Consider the following 13,842-nt stretch of genomic DNA (forward strand, 5'->3'; position numbering starts at 1 on the left):
GTTTACTGCCAGACTCCGTTGAGCCATTAAACCACTACTCCCTGAATTATCTCTTAGCCAATTTGTATCTATGCTGCCATTGTCCCTTTAATCTTATGTTTTATTTTTCTCAACAAGTTGATCATGTGATACTTTGTCAAAAGCCTTTTTTAGGGTCCATGAAAACAGCATCACCTGCAGATGGATGCAGTGGCATGGTGGTATTATTACTGAATTAGTGGCCCAGGGTAGTGTTCTGGGGACCCGGGTTCGTATCCCACTGTGACAAATGATGGAATTTGAATTCAATTAAAACTCTGGAATTGAAAGTCTAGTGATGGCCATTGTCGTAAAAAAAAAACATTTGGTTCCCTAATGGGAAGGAAATATGCCATCCTTACCTGGTATGGCCTGTAACTGCCCCCTGAAATGGCCTAGCAAGCCAGTGTAGTTACCAGGTTTAACCTCTTATTTATACAGGGATGCAATATTTATAAACCCTGGTCCTCATAATCGAAGGGGCAAGCTAGCCAGCCATTTTTAATTGCCCTTGAGAAGGTGGTGGTGAGCTGCCCTATTGAACCGCTACAATAAGGGAGGGAAGCGAATTCCAGGATTTTGCCGAGCAAAAGTAAAAGAATGCCGATAGAGTTCCAAGTCAGGGTGGTGTGTGGCGTGGAACTTGTAGATGGTGATAGAATCATAGAATTTACAGTGCAGAAGGAGGCCATTCGGCCCATCGGGTCTGCACTGGCCCTTGGAAAAAACACCCTACTTAAGCCCACGCCTCCACCCTATCCCCATAACCCAGTAACTTCACCTAACCTTTTGAACACTAAGGGGCAATTTAACGTGGCCAGTCCACCTAACCTGCACATCTTTGGACTGTGGGAGGAAACCGGAGCACCTGGAGGAAACAGACGCAGACATGGGAAGAAAATGCAAACTCCACATTGCCAGTCACCTGAGGCCGGAATTGAATACGGGTCCCTGGAGCTGTGAGGCAGCAGTGCTTGCCACCGTGCCACCCAATATTCCCATTATCCTTCTAGATGGTAGAGGTTGCAGGTTTGGAAGATGCTTTGGTGAGTTCCTGCAGTGCATCTTGTAGACAATGCACACTGCTGCCACTGTGCATCAGTCGTGGAGGGAATTAATGTGTAAGGTGGTGGAGGGGTGCCAATCAAGCGGTGTATGTCCTGGATGGTGTTGAGCTTCCTGAGTGTTTTTGGAGCTGCATTCAAGGCAAGTGGAGAGTATTCCATCACACTCCTGACTTGTGCCTTGTGGATACGTCAGGCCTTGGGAGTTAGGAGGTGAGCTACTTCCAACAGAATTCCAGCCTCTGACCTGTTCTTGTAACCACAGTGTTTATATGGCGAGTCCAGTTCAGTTTCTGGTCATGGTAACCACCGCCCCCCGCCCCCCCCTACCCCACTCCTAGAAGGTTGATGGTGAGGAATTCAGCGATGATAATGTAATTTAATGTCAAGGGAAATGGTCAAATTCTTTTTTTGTTGGAGATGGCCATTGTCTGGTACCTACGAGGTGCAAATGCTATTTGCCACTTCTCAGCCCAAGCCTGAAAATTGTCCTGGTCTCGCTGCTAATAAACCTTATGGGTTTTAAGACTCGCTTTTAGGAGAGCAGCACGGTGGCACAGTGGTTAGCATTGCTGCCTCACGGCGCTGAGATCCCTGGTTTGATCCCGCCTCTCGGTCACTGTCCGTGTGGAGTTTGCACATTCTCCCCATGTTTGCGTGGGTTTTGCCCCTACAACATCTCCACATCAACCCAAAGATGTGCAGGCTAGGTGGTTTGGCCACGCTAAATTGCCCCTTAATTGGAAAAAATGAATTGGGCACTCTTCAATTTTCTTTTTTTTTTTAAAAAGACTCGCTGTAATTCAGATTTATTTCCTTGAATTTAAATTCTCCCAGCTGCTATGGTAGGATTTGAACCCTTGTCTCTGGAACATTTCTCTCGGCCCCTGGATCACTCGTTGAAATAATTTTGTCAGTGTGCTACTGTTCCCTATAAATGTCACCCCTGCTTCCCTCAGTCTCCCATCTGGAGACACTGGCTTTATTTACTCTGAGGACAGCCAACCTTTTGACGACCTCCTCTTTATCAATGTTTATCCTATCCAAAAATAGGATAAACATTGATAAAAACATTAATAAAAACAGATTGCCTGCTCATTATCATATTGGTGTTTGTGGGGGCTTGCTGTGAGCTAATTGGCTGCCTCGTTTCCCCCATTCCAACAGTGACCACTACCTCCCCATTGATTGTATTCTCTTCTCGAGTGGAGACAGACACAGCACCAATATCCCTGCCTCCACAAGATTTCCTTTTTGGTCCATAATCCATCCCAACCTTCCTTTCATTACCTTTTTTACTATTTATGTGCTTCAAAAACTGGAGGGTTCCTTTTTGGTGTTAGTCACTAATTGGCACTCGGCCAATTTCCCATTCACTGCAGTCGGGCTCTGGTGTATGGAGGGAGAATTCGGCCTATACTCTCGTTCAGCCCTATTGTTTCCCTTTGTCGATCTCTGTACTTTCTGTATTCAGCTTCATTCTCCACTATATTGTGAACCTTATTATTCTCAGAAACACTTTGTGCCCCATCTAAAGTTAATTAGGGAGTTCTAGTTTTGGTTTCCCTTCCCTTTCCCTCTCATGTCTGCTCTGTACTTGAACCATCTCCTTTCTTTCATTACTGTTTTGACTCCAGTTACTGATTCCCGTCCAGCTGGGCCAGCTCCCTTTTCAACCACTAAAGTCTTCGCTGGGTAAGTGTTTGTATCATTGGTCGCACCTTGTGTTTTTCTTCATCATTATTATAATCATGATGATAAAGGAAAGAAAGACCGGCATTTATATAGAACCTCTCACGACCTTCAGGCGTCTCAAAGCATTTCAACAGCCGACAGCCAAGTTTTGAAGTGTGGTCACTATTGGAATGGGGGAAATGAGGCAGCCAATTAGCTCACAGCAAGCTCCCACAAACAGCAATGTGATAATGAGCAGACGATCTGTTTTTATGATGTAGATTGAGGAATAAATATTGCACAGGTCACCGGGGCTAACTCTGCTACTCTCCTTCAAAATAGTGTTTTGGATCTATTATGTCTGTTTGAGAGGACAGATAGGGCCTTGGTTTAATGTCTCGTCTCCAACAGTACGTCACTGGCTGTAAAGTGTTTGGGATGTTGAGTGATTGTGTTAGAAGTCTCATATTATCACTACTCCATAGTTCTTGCAAATTGTAAGCAAATTTACTCCTTTATCTCCTTACCGTTATTTGGAGGCCTATAGTATACACCCAGCAATGTCATGACTCCTCTATTATTCCGTAATTCAAACTAAACAAGTCTTGCTACACCATCCCTCTCCAGTACGTAATAATACACATGATTATGCAGCCTTTTCATCCTCTATTGCCCGAATGCCTTATAACCAGCAATATTAAGTTCCCAATCATCCTATACTTTCTTGCCACCTTTAGTATAGTTTATCACATATAGCAATGTGTGCCTACAATCACCAGTCTTCATTCAGCCTGCTATCTGTGTCGAGGCACCTGCATTTGAAACCCACCTCGGGTGCTTTGCATTTGCCCCCATCTCATCCCTCCAGTTTCTGAACTTTACTCAAGTTGATGTTTGCCTCTTCATTTTAGTTCTGCTTCCCAATGCTTCATTCTGGTGCCGATGAAATTGATTTAAGCTCTCCACCCCAGTGGTTAACTTTCCCACAATGACCCTCATGGCCCAGAATTGGTCCCAATGTCCCAGATATCTGAAGCCCTCACAATTCTCCAGCCTCGCATGAACCTGGTCGATCGTCGATTCCTAAACTCAGTCATGCGGTACTGGGACTAACTCAAAAATTATAACCTTAGAAGTTTTAATCTTATAACATATGGGGGAGACGGTGGCATAGTGGCAATGTCACTGGAATAATAATGCCAGGCAAGTTCTCTGGGGATACGGGTTCAAATCCAACCACGGCAGCTGGAGGAATTTAAATCCAATAAATAAATCTGCAATTACAGTAATCACAGAATTTACAGTGCAGAAGGAGGCCATTCGGCCCATCGAGTCTACACTGGCCCTTGGAAAGAGCACCCCACTTAAGCCCACGCCTCCAGCCTATTCTGGCGCCTGTTCGGGTACACTGAGAGAGAATTCAGAGTGTCCAATTCACCTAAAAAGCACATATTTTGGGACCTATGGGAGGAAACCGAAGCTCCCGGAAGAAACCCATGCAGACACAGGGAGAACATGCAGATCTGGGAATCGAACCTGGGTCCCTGCTGCTGTGAAGCAACAGTGCTAACCACTGTGCTACCGTGCCACCCAGATCTTTTCTTTGTCATAGATTTGAGCTCTGGCTGGATATTGTTCAAACGTATACACAAACACACGCGTACACACACATCTCTCATGCCCAACACAGAAGGCCATGTCCATAGCAAACCAGCCCACACGGGGTTAACCCAGTTGGATGCCCGAACAGTACAACAGATTCATTGTGCACCCTGTGACCTGTCACCCTGGATCATTCCTCCTTTAGCCAACACCAAAATCCACTTCCACAGCAATCCAGCCCACACAGAGTTAACCCCATAGCACTGTGCAGAACAACGGGTTTATTGTTCACCCTGTGACCTGCTGTACTAGGTCACCTCTGCTTTGCCACTTCTACAGGTTCGGTCAATGTGCCCAGACAAGAATTGAATGTGGCCTTCTCCCGGGCAAGCAGAGAGAGGGCTAAAAATGTAGCTGTCTGTAATAACCCTTCAGCACATTTCTCCTTTGCCTGGCAGCTAAAGACTCGAGCATTTTGTAAAGTCCTCCAGTAAAGCTTCTCAACCACCGAGGCTGAGCGTAAATTAAAGACTTCATAACGATTGTTATTTTGAGAAAGGGACTGTGACTTTCGTCATTGTAATCAACTAACGTTTGCCCTTTTGGCTTGTGCTTCTGTTCCATGTTATTTCTTGGACCTTTATGTGCCAAGTGCTTGAGGGGAACAGCTGACTTTGGACCCCTGGTTTCCAACCTTCCCAGCTCTGATGGCTTTCCTCGTGGCACGTGCCAGGGATGAAGAATTTCAGCGATGTAGAAAGACCTGAGAAACTGGGATTTGCTTTCCTGAGAGCAGAGAAGGTTACACTGACATTTAATGGAGGTGTTGTAAATCACAAAGGGTTTGGTAGAGAGGATAAAGAGAAACCGTTTCCATCAGCAGGACGGCTGAGCAGGGAACACAGTTTGAAGCTAACTGGGGGGGGGGAGACGAAGATAAATTTTCTTTCGCTGCGAGTTGTTCTGGTCTGCAATACGCTGCCTGGAATGCTGGTGAAAGCAGATTCAAAGGGGAATGGGCAAGACTTTGTGGAAAGAACAGTGGTGTGGGGCGGGAAGAGGGTGGGTAGGTATAATTGGATATTTGTTGCACTGCGCTGGCAAGGGCACAAACGGCAGAATGACCTCCTTCTGTGAGTTAAAATTCTGGGTCGGTTGTAGACTAATCAATAGAGATTGATTCCTGTGGTAGGCAAGGACTCCATTATTGTTGCATCATGAGTGGCACGGTGGCACAGTATTTAGCACTGCTGCCTCTCAACGCCGGTGTGACTGTCTGTGTGGATTTTGCACATCCTCCCCGTGTGTGCGCGGGTTTCCTCCGGGTGCTCCGGTTTCCTCCCACAGTCCAAAGATGTGCAGGTTAGGTGGACTGGCCATGATAAATTGCCCTTAGTGACCAAAAATGTGCAGATTAAGTGGAGAGCGGGGGAGTGGGTCCAGGTGCAGTGCTCTTTCGGGGGGGTTGGTGCAGACTTGATGGGCCAAATGGAATCTACCTACATAGAATCATAGAATCCATGCAGTGCAGAAGGAGGCCATTCGGCCCATCGAGTCTGTACCGGCTCCTTACAAAGAGCACACTACTGAAACCCACGTATCTACCCTATCCCCGTAACCCCCACTTAACATTTTTTAGACACCAAGGGCAATTTGTCATGGCCAATCCACCTAACCCGCACATCTTTGGACTGTGGGAGGAAACCGGAGCATCCGGAGGAAACCCACGCAGACACGGGGAGAACGTGCAGACTCCGCACAGACAGTGCCCCAGCAGGGAATCGAACCTGGGACCCTGGAGCTGTGAAGCAACTGTGCTAATCACTATGCTACCGTGCTGTACCAGGTGGTTAAAGGAGGAACAGATGTGCCTTGATCTTTTATTATCAAGAATTTCTAGGTTCCGATATAATTACGCTGATCCCTTTTAGAGGGATCCTGTGATAACTGTCGGCCATTTCCAATGTACATCGAAACAACAGTGTGGCTTTATACAGGACCTTGAACACAGTAAAGCAGCCGAAATAGGCTTCACAGGAATGTTATTCCTCCCCCCACTTCCGCTTGATCCTTTTCACTTTGGTCTTGCCCTGCTCTCCCAACCACCCATATATATCCCCAATCTTACCATCTCCCACCTCATCCGGGAGAAGCAATTTCTCCAGAAGCGTATACTCCGGTACATGAGGGCAGCTCCTTACGCGCAAAGTCCCTCACCTGCCAGTACCGAAACTCACTCCGCCTTGGTAACTCAAACATGGCCTACAGCTCCTCTCGCCCTGCGAACCACCCCTCCGAAAACATGTCCCTGAACTGCCCCAACCCCTCCTCCTTCCACCGCCACATTCCATCCATTCCCCCCCCCCTTCCCCCACCAGCTTAAACCTATGATTCCCACACAATGGCGTCAATACCAACATGTGATCCAGTTTAAAGTGCCTCCTCAGCTGTTCCAGATTTGTACAGACGACTCCACCACCAGACTCCCTGTATACTTCCTCAGAATGAGCAGCAAAGGGGCCGTCCCCAGAGCCCTCAGGCTCGTACCCTTACAAGACCCCCTCCTCCAACCTGACCCAGTCCGCCCCTCCACCTCCCACCATCGTCTCACCTTCTCCACATTCGCTGCCCCAAAATAATGCAACAAGTTACTGAGTGTCAAACCCCCTTGCCGCTTCTGCCTTTGCAAAATGGCCACCTTGCCCTCGGCCGCTTCCCTGCCCACACAAATTCCGAAACCAGCGCATCTACCCTCTGGAAAAACGCCTTGGGGAGAAAAGTCGGGAGGGGCTGATACACAAACAGAAACCTTGCCAGCATGTTCAACTTCACCACCAGGATCCCCAAGTACCAAAACCTCTCCCTAGCCACATCAAATGACAGAGCTCCCAGTTTTACCCCTGCCCCACCACATTCGCCGGAATCATCTCATTTTTCCCTACATTTAATTTATAACTCGAAAAGGATGGCACGGTGGTTAGCACTGCTGCCTCACAGCGCTGAGGACCCGGGTTCGATCCCAGCCCCAGGTCACTGTCCGTGTGGAGTTTGCACATTCTCCCCATGTCTGCGTGGGTCTCACCCCACAACCCAAAGATGTGCAGGGTAGGTGGATTGGCCACGATAAAGTGGCCCTTAATGAAAACAAAAAAACTCCAAATGTTTCCAGTAAGACCATGATCCTGCCTGGCACGAACGATAACAAGTCATCGGGCACAACGACACCCGGTGCTCCCTGCCACCCCTCACAACCCCCGCCACTCAACCGAGGCCTGAAGTGCCATCGCCAAGGGCTTAATTGCCAACACAAACAACAGCAGGTACCCCTGCCTTGTCCTCCTATACAGCTCAAAATACCGCAGGTTCATCTCATTTGTTCGCAGACTTGCCATGGGGGACGCATACAACCAAACCCACACCGCAATCCTCGGCCCAAACCCAAACCTCCTCAAAATGTCACATGCACGTCCACTGTATACCCAATCAAAGGCCTTCTTGGCAGCCATGGACCGATCGCATCCGGCACTCATGCCACCACCAACCCCCCCCCTCCCGATGGGGGTCATAATTGCATTCAGCAACCTCCTGATATTACTAGAGAGCTGCCTCCCCTTCACAAAGCCTGTTTGATGCTCTGAAACCACCTCCAGCACACAACCCCTCCAACCTTCTCACCAGTACCTTTGCCAGGACTTTCACGTCCATGTTTAGCCGCGATTGGGCCTGTAGGACCCTGACTCCAGGGATCCTTCTTCTTTTTCAGGCATGCACCAACGTTGCTGGCAACTCCCCTTTTTATCATAGAATTTACAGTGCAGAAGGAGGCCATTCGGCCCATCGAGTCTGCACCGGCTCTTGGAAAGAGCACCCTACCCATGTTCAACACCTCCACCCTATCCCCATAACCCAGTAACCCCACCCAACACTAAGGGCAATTTTGGACACTAAGGGCAATTTATCATGGCCAATCCACCTAACCTGCACATCTTTGGAATTTTCCACTGCTTCAGGGGCCAACTCTTGTCATGAGTGGCTTATAAAATTCCGCCGTGAAGCCATCCGGCCCTGGCATCTTCCCTGACCGCATCATGCCAATACACTCCATCGCCCGGCCCTATATAGCCCCTTAAAAACTAAGTTACCCTATCTGGATCGGACACCCCTCCCCGCCCTCACCTGAAGAATATCCCTCGACGCTGCACGCCATTGCAGCTGATGGGCCAGCATGAGACTCGCCTTGTCCCCATATTCATACTGCACACCCCCTCGCCCGCTGTAGCTGACCCACCACCCTACCCGTCATCAACTGATCAAACTGCCCCTGCAACCTCTCTCTTTCCATCAATAACTCCTTCGTGGGGGTCACAGAATACGTCCTATCCACCTCCACTATCTCATCCAACCATTATGAAGGGAATTCCAGAGCTTAGGGCCCAGACCGCTGAAGGCATGGCTACCACTGGTGAAGGGGTTTACGGAGAATAAATAGGGAGGAGCGACAAGGTGCTCGATCGCTTCTAAAACCAGGATAAACAAGGATAAAAATGTTCGTAACCACGATAAAGGACTTTATGGTTCACCTTGTGCCCAGAGCACTGCCTCCGAAGACAAGGAAGGGTGGGGAGGGAGATGGGAGAAGAGAATTGCACTTATACAAAGGGCTGAGTTTTCCGGGCCTTTCTGCCACCGGGATGATGGCGTCACCCCCACAGTGGGTTCCCCGGCAGCGTTGCCGGCGAACAACGTAAAATGCTGTAAACATCGGCGGGACTGGAAGATCCGACCCTCGGCCAATTGCGAGCCATCTCCCCTGCTGGAAAACACAATGGAAGGGCAAGGAAAATCCAGCCTAGAGTCTTTCATAACCTCGGAATATCCCAATATACAGCTTACAAACAATGAAGCACCTTAGAAGTGTAGTCCCTGTTGTAAAGATGGGAAACACAGCCATCAATTTGAACACACAGCAAGCTTCCACATCAACTACACTCTTAGAATCTGATTAATGCCATATCTGATCTGGCTGCGTTCAATGGGACACAGTAGGAGATTTGTGTTGTGCGTGATTTATCAATAGTCAATGGAACAGTACAAAACAAGGAGTTCAAAATCTTTTCGTCTCCATTAACCATGACTGTGCATACTACGGAGAGTCAGGGAAGGACCGTGCGTACGGTATAAATTGATGTTCCCATTAACAGGAGATCTTGGTGTTCTGATGTACCCAGCAAAGAGAGAACAGCACTAAAACAGCCCATTGCAAATCTCCAGATCTACTCAATTCAAACTGGACCAAGCCAGGAAATAAATGAAAACAGACAGAGTTGGCCTTGCATAGGAAGGGCTGCACACGTCCTCCAGCACACAACTTGTGGCAATCTTCAACTCGAGGTACCCAATACAGACAAGGCACAGGGAAACAGCATGGAAAAATCTTCTGTCATTCCCCAGCACTGATATCCCTCTGTCACTCCCCGGCACTGATATCCCTCTGTCATTCCCAGGCACTGATATCCCTCTGTCATTCCCCAGCACTAATATCCCTCTGTCATTCCCCAGCACTGATATCCCTCTGTCATTCACCAGCACTGATATCCCTCTGTCATTCCCCGGCACTGATTTCCCTCTGTTATTCCCCAGCACTGATATCTCTCTGTGATTCCCCAGCACTGATATCCCTCTGTCATTCCCCAGCACTGCTATCTCTCTGTCATTCCCCAGCACTGATATCCCTCTGTCATTCCCAGGCACTGATATCCCTCTGTCAATCACCAGCACTGATATCCCTCTGCAATTCCCCAGCACTGATATCCCTCTGTCATTCCCCAGCACTGATATCACTCTGTCATTCCCCAGCACTGATATCCCTCTGTCATTCCCCAGCACTGCTATCTCTCTGTCATTCCCCAGCACTGATATCCCTCTGTCATTCCCAGGCACTGTTATCCCTCTGTCAATCCCCAGCACTGATATCCCTCTGTCATTCCCCAGCACTGATATCCCTCTGTTATTCCCCAGCACTGATATCCCTCTGTCAATCCCCAGCACTGATATCTCTCTCTCATTCCCCAGCACTGATATCCCTCTGTCATTCCTCAGCACTGATATCCCTCTGTCATTCCCCAGCACTGATATCCCTCTCTCATTCCCGGGCACTGATATCCCTCTGTCATTCCCCACTGATATCCCTCTGTCATTCCCCAGCAGTGATATCCCTCTGTCATTCCCCAGCACTGATATCCCTCTGTCATTCCCCACTGATATCCCTCTGTCATTTCCCAGCACTGATATCCCTCTGTCATTCCCAGGCACTGATATCCCTCTGTCATTCCCCAGCACTAATATCCCTCTGTCATTCCCCAGCACTGATATCCTTCTGTCATTCCCAGGCACTGATATCCCTCTGTCATTCCCCAGCACTGATATCCCTCTGTCATTCCCCAGCACTGATATCCCTCTGTCATTCACCAACACTGATATCCCTCTGTCATTCCCCGGCACTGATTTCCCTCTGTTATTCCCCAGCACTGCTATGTCTCTGTCATTCCCCAGCACTGATATCCCTCTGTCATTCCCAGGCACTGATATCCTGTCAATCACCAGCACTGATATCCCTCTGCAATTCCCCAGCACTGATATCCCTCTGTCATTCCCCAGCACTGATATCACTCTGTCATTCCCCAGCACTGATATCCCTCTATCATTCCATGGCACTGATATCCCTCTGTCATTCCCCTGCACAGCTATCTCTCTGTCATTCCCCAGCACTGATATCCCTCTGTCAATCCCCAGCACTGATATCCCTCTGTCATTCCCCAGCACTGATATCCCTCTGTTATTCCCCAGCACTGATATCCCTCTGTCATTCCTCAGCACTGATATCCCTCTGTCATTCCCCAGCACTGATATCCCTCTCTCATTCCCTGGCACTGATATCCCTCTGTCATTCCCCACTGATATCCCTCTGTCATTCCCCAGCAGTGATATCCCTCTGTCATTCCCCAGCACTGATATCCCTCTGTCATTCCCCACTGATATCCCTCTGTCATTCCCCAGCACTGCTATCTCTCTGTCATTCCCCAGCACTGATATCCCTCTGTCATTCCCAGGCACTGATATCCCTCTGTCATTCCCCAGCACTGATATCCCTCTGTCATTCCCCAGCACTGATATCCCTCTGTTATTCCCCAGCACTGATATCCCTCTGTCATTCCCCAGCACTGATATCCCTCTCTCATTCCCCGGCACTGATATCCCTCTGTCATTCCCCAGCACTGATATCCCTCTGTCAATCCCCAGCACTGATATCCCTCTGTCATTCCCCAGCACTGATATCCCTCTCTCATTCCCCAGCACTGATATCCCTCTGTCATTCCCAGGCACTGATAGCCCTCTGTCATTCCCCAGCACTGATATCCCTTTGTCATTCCCCAGCACTGATATTCCTCTCTCAATCCCGGGCACTGATATCCCTCTGTAATTCCCCAGCACTGATATCCCTCTGTCATTCCCCAGCACTGATATCCCTCTGTCATTCCCCAGCACTGATATCCCTCTGTCATTCCCCACTGATATCCTCCGTCATTCATCCGCACTGATATCCCTCTGTCATTCATCAGCACTGATATCCCTCTGTCATTCCCAGGCACTGATATCCCTCAGTCATTCCCCAGCACTGATATCCCTCTGTTATTCCCCGGCACTGATATCCCTCTCTTATTCCCCCGCACTGAGATCCCTCTGTAATTCCCTAGCACTGATATCCCTCTGTTATTCCCCAGCACTGATATCCCTCTGTCATTCCCAGGCACTGATATCCCTCTGTCATTCCCCAGCACTAATATCCCTCTGTCATTCCCCAGCACTGATATCCTTCTGTCATTCCCAGGCACTGATATCCCTCTGTCATTCCCCAGCACTGATATCCCTCTGTCATTCCCCAGCACTGATATCCCTCTGTCATTCACCAACACTGATATCCCTCTGTCATTCCCCGGCACTGATTTCCCTCTGTTATTCCCCAGCACTGCTATGTCTCTGTCATTCCCCAGCACTGATATCCCTCTGTCATTCCCAGGCACTGATATCCTGTCAATCACCAGCACTGATATCCCTCTGCAATTCCCCAGCACTGATATCCCTCTGTCATTCCCCAGCACTGATATCACTCTGTCATTCCCCAGCACTGATATCCCTCTATCATTCCATGGCACTGATATCCCTCTGTCATTCCCCTGCACTGCTATCTCTCTGTCATTCCCCAGCACTGATATCCCTCTGTCAATCCCCAGCACTGATATCCCTCTGTCATTCCCCAGCACTGATATCCCTCTGTTATTCCCCAGCACTGATATCCCTCTGTCATTCCTCAGCACTGATATCCCTCTGTCATTCCCCAGCACTGATATCCCTCTCTCATTCCCTGGCACTGATATCCCTCTGTCATTCCCCACTGATATCCCTCTGTCATTCCCCAGCAGTGATATCCCTCTGTCATTCCCCAGCACTGATATCCCTCTGTCATTCCCCACTGATATCCCTCTGTCATTCCCCAGCACTGCTATCTCTCTGTCATTCCCCAGCACTGATATCCCTCTGTCATTCCCAGGCACTGATATCCCTCTGTCATTCCCCAGCACTGATATCCCTCTGTCATTCCCCAGCACTGATATCCCTCTGTTATTCCCCAGCACTGATATCCCTCTGTCATTCCCCAGCACTGATATCCCTCTCTCATTCCCCGGCACTGATATCCCTCTGTCATTCCCCAGCACTGATATCCCTCTGTCAATCCCCAGCACTGATATCCCTCTGTCATTCCCCAGCACTGATATCCCTCTCTCATTCCCCGGCACTGATATCCCTCTGTCATTCCCAGGCACTGATAGCCCTCTGTCATTCCCCAGCACTGATATCCCTTTGTCATTCCCCAGCACTGATATTCCTCTCTCAATCCCGGGCACTGATATCCCTCTGTAATTCCCCAGCACTGATATCCCTCTGTCATTCCCCAGCACTGATATCCCTCTGTCATTCCCCAGCACTGATATCCCTCTGTCATTCCCCACTGATATCCTCCGTCATTCATCCGCACTGATATCCCTCTGTCATTCATCAGCACTGATATCCCTCTGTCATTCCCAGGCACTGATATCCCTCAGTCATTCCCCAGCACTGATATCCCTCTGTTATTCCCCGGCACTGATATCCCTCTCTCATTCCCCCGCACTGAGATCCCTCTGTAATTCCCTAGCACTGATATCCCTCTGTTATTCCCCAGCACTGATATCCCTCTGTCATTCCCAGGCACTGATATCCCTCTGTCATTCCCCAGCACTAATATCCCTCTGTCATTCCCCAGCACTGATATCCTTCTGTCATTCCCAGGCACTGATATCCCTCTGTCATTCCCCAGCACTGATATCCCTCTGTCATTCCCCAGCACTGATATCCCTCTGTCATTCACCAACACTGATATCCCTCT

At 49.0% G+C, this 13,842-nt stretch overlaps 1 protein-coding gene across 3 annotated transcripts in view; it reads right to left on the reverse strand.

Moving 5' to 3' along the window:
- plekhh1 (pleckstrin homology domain containing, family H (with MyTH4 domain) member 1) overlaps positions 1-13,842 on the reverse strand; it is a 285,350-nt gene that overhangs the window by 184,748 nt on the left and 86,760 nt on the right. The gene's annotated exons all lie outside the window — the stretch shown is intronic.

The sequence above is a fragment of the Scyliorhinus torazame genome, chromosome 2 (genome assembly GCF_047496885.1).
Source record: "Scyliorhinus torazame isolate Kashiwa2021f chromosome 2, sScyTor2.1, whole genome shotgun sequence".
Taxonomy (NCBI): domain Eukaryota; kingdom Metazoa; phylum Chordata; class Chondrichthyes; order Carcharhiniformes; family Scyliorhinidae; genus Scyliorhinus; species Scyliorhinus torazame.